Genomic DNA, 3,981 nt, shown 5'->3' with positions numbered 1-3,981 from the left:
TTCAAAATGCGCAGAAGAGCTGCGTGTCCCGCTACAGCCTTCTGCCACCTGCAGCGATCACGGCAGGTCAACGCCGCTGGCTCACGTCAGCCGTCCAAGTGGCATGAAAGCCAGGGTGTCACGCACGAAGCCACGTGGCGATAGCGCTAATTGGATTTCTGGCACAAAACAGGTCTGCCTCTACGCAGTCTCAGCACCTGCTCTTCTATCTCGCAGGACGTCAAGGTTTAAATTAAATTATAATGGAAGTGATCCCAGAAACCGCCTCCTGCTGGAAGGCTACCCACGAAGAAGAGAGATCGCTCAGGGGGGCAGTGGCGCAGTGACACCGCAGTTGACTTGCGAGCGCTTCTGCAGGCTTTCCCCCTTCTACGCTACCACTAAGGTCCCTCGGAAGAGCTTGGGCAAAGGCAGCCGCTAGAGGAGGCTCCCTGAAGCCAGGTCTCTGCCTGCTCTCATCCGCCCCACGGTCTGTTATTCGAATGAAATTCTATCGATAAAGGGATGAAGAGTGGGATTACTCGTTCTTCACAGTTGTCACGCATCCACTCCGTCCAGTCCTGGAGACACAAACATGAGCAAGACGAGCTCTCGTTTGCCTAAAATGTTTTCCAGTTATTTAAAAAATCAAATCTATCCAGCACCAGAAGCCTCGAGCTGCATCTTAGGTAAGTCTCACCATAAACATAAGCTGCAGTAAACTGTTTCCTCGTGTGGCCTTCCCAGCCGACTCTTGAGCCACTTTACCTCGTTAGGGTTCCTGGCTGAGCGTTTCCACGAGGCCGAGGGAAAGAGTTAAAGCAACAGTTCTCTCAAGAGCCTGGCCAGTTTGGCTCAGCAGTAGAGCGTCAGCCCACGGACCAATGAGTCGCGGGTTCAGTTCCGGTCAAGGGCACGTACCTGGTCCCTGGCCCTGGTCGGGTCGTTTGGGAAGCAACCAGTAGATATGTCTCTCTCACATGGATGTTTCTCTCTCTCCCTCCCTCCTACTCTATCTGATGACAAATGTAAAAATATCCTTAGGTGAGGATTTAAAAAGGAAAAGAGCCAGAGGGAAAATGTCGGGTACGTGCTCAGTTTATTGCGACCACCAGTTCAGATTACATTTCCTAAGGCGTTGAAGTAACCCTGGATACCCTCGACGGTTAAGAAAATCCAACATAACCCACACTAGTAATAAAGCAGAAATGTGCCCCCCGAACCACATCAAATATACCGAGGGCATTCATCCTCAGTCATCTAGAGTGTTCATCCATCATCCAGAGCGGTCCCTTCGCTCTTCCCATCCCTGAGACGGTTCCTTGCATCGGACATAGACTCCGGTGCTATCGCCCCCGTGACGGAGGGGGGAACTGGGCACACAGCTGACCCAACAAGAACCCGTCCAGTGGTAGGGCCTGGCACTGGTCTCCCCACTCTGTGTGCTGGGCTGGACCCCAGGCCTGACACTTAGACCAGCTGAGTCATCTCCTGGATGAATTACTGCCCTCCCCGCGCAGGCCTCACTTGCCTCATTTCTAAACAGGGATAGTAATGGCACTGATGTCGGACAGCCATTCCGGAGATTACATTCAAATAATCCTGCACGGAGTTTGGGAAGGCTCTCGGTTACGCTGCCCATACTCACACTCATCCGCCCTGCGTTCCACGTGCCACCTGGCAGGGGGCAGTAGGTGTGCCAGATGAACACAGCTGCTGTTTACAGACCTTTTCGTGAGTGAGCAGCAACACCAGGACGACTCTGTGAAAGCCCCACACAAGGGCACATCGCAACCGGGCTGGACAATTAACGCAGCCAAACCCACCGTCAGCTCAGTCTTCCTCCTGGGACAGGGACCCAGCTCTGCACGAAGGGAACTCCTCGTCACCCGAGAGCTGTCACAGTACACATGCCAGCCCGACTGGACGCCCCACCAACACAACAGCTTCGGCAGGGGCCACCAGTGACTGGCAATCACAATCACAGGCCGTGTGGGGTGGCAGAACGGTAGCCCCCCAAGACATCCACACCCTAATCCCTGGAGCCTGTGAATATGTTCGGTCACAGGCAAAGGGGAATGAAAGTTGAAGATGGGGTTATTCCAGTGGGCCCAGTGTAACGTCAAGGATTCTTGAAAGTGGAAGAGAAAACTAGGAGCAAGAACCAGAGCAACAGCAGCCGGAGCAGGACTCGATCCAACATTGCTGGCTCCGAGAACAGAGGAAGGAGGCCAGCACCAAGCGTGTGGCCGCTTCCAGATGCTGGGAAGGGCAAGGAAACAGTCTCCCTTAGGGGCCCCAGGAGGGATGAAGCCTGCTGGCATCTCCATTTTAGCCCAGTGAGACCCATTCTGGACTTCTAAACTATGAGATAATACACAGGTGGTCATTTGTTACGGCAACAAGAGGAAACTAACACACAATGCTACCCGATCGAGATCTCCTGAGCAGAAATTACATGAACTTTATCGAGAGCATTTTCTCAGACCTTCTCCTTTGTGCATGCCGACTCGGTCCTACCCTGACCTCGGGCTTTGATGTGCAGCTGTTTACCTCTAGCTCTCTTTACGGGAGTCTCCAATGAGTAAGGTCCCAGATCACTCAGGAAGTTGTTTTGAAAAGGGAGGAGAAGAGAGATGGTTGCTGAGATCCTAGAATGATGCTGAGGAATGAAGTACGATCCCCAGATCTGCCCTATTCCATCCCCTCTGGTCGATGAGACCAGAGCTCCCTCCCTTCCTCAACTAACTACTGAGCACCTAATACTGCTACATTCAGCTAGAGGCAAGAGAATATAGGAATGAATAAATAATCTTCAACCCTTAACCAAAGAGCTCATTAAGGACTTACCATCCATCTTGAGCAGTGATTTTCACTTTTGGACCATTACCCATAACAATAGCAATAAGTGCATTTTTCACATCACACACCTGAAACAAAAATTTTACAAAACAGTACTTACCCTTACCAAAAGAGATGTCTGTTCTGTTCTATTCTATTCTATTCTATTCTATTCTATTCTATTCTATTCTATTCTATTCTGTTGTTCTGTTCTGTTGTTCTGTTCTGTTCCATCCTATCCTATCCTAAATTCTAACCAGCAACCTAACTGATTTCATAACCAGTAATGGATCGTATCTCTCAGTCGGTCAGTGAGACCCAGGAGTCGTGATACCTGCGCCTGGATGCTCATCATGCAGACCCAAGGAGCAGAGCCCTGAGAAACTTTCTCAAGACATGAGCCGCAGACCATTCCTCTCTCCTGCCCACAACCAGCCCCACAGGATGAGGCTCAGACTGTCACTTACCTTCCAGTGTCTGTATGTCACCACCTCCCCCCACTCCCTCCCAAGCACACACACAATCTCATCACCCCCTGAAGAGAAGAGATTCGAGGTACTGAATGTGGAAAAGTACAGGACTATAAACGTCACTCAGGCGAGATGACAACAGGGCTCAGCAATGAGGAGCAGTGCCCGGAGAGGGAGCTCTGACCGTTCCGACCCAACCAAGGCAGGGAGGTGAGACCCGATGTAAGAAGAAACACCAACACATTTGAACAGAACACCCAGTGACTGGAGACCTGCTATAATTAACTTCAGTGATCACCCCACACACTGGGAAGGGCACCAGGAGTACGCAGATGTGCTGAAGGTGACAGGCTGAGCAGGAGTGGGCCCCTGCCCGTGACCCCCAGCACACTGGCCACAGCTGCAGGGGCCCCTGTAAAGAGCAGCTGAGAAAGCCCAGCACCCTTTGCGTCCGAGCGCCTGATTTGCATAGGGATTTTTTTAAATGGGAAATTTCACTTTCGATGACTTGTCATTCCACCTAATGACACATCTTAAAGCTTACCTTTTCAGAGGCTAATTTTAGACTGATACCAGTTCACAGATCACTGGTTTAGAAAAACACCGCCCTGCTTAGCAAATCCAGTCCGCTCTCCCTGGTAGACGGGACAGCAGAGGGTGGGTGGGCCACGTCTGCGGGGTGGGCGTGCAG

The sequence above is a fragment of the Molossus molossus genome, unplaced genomic scaffold, assembly GCF_014108415.1.
Source record: "Molossus molossus isolate mMolMol1 unplaced genomic scaffold, mMolMol1.p scaffold_m16_p_8, whole genome shotgun sequence".
Lineage (NCBI taxonomy): Eukaryota > Metazoa > Chordata > Mammalia > Chiroptera > Molossidae > Molossus > Molossus molossus.
The sequence above is the reverse complement of the archived record's forward strand: the minus strand, read 5'-3'. Positions refer to the sequence as shown.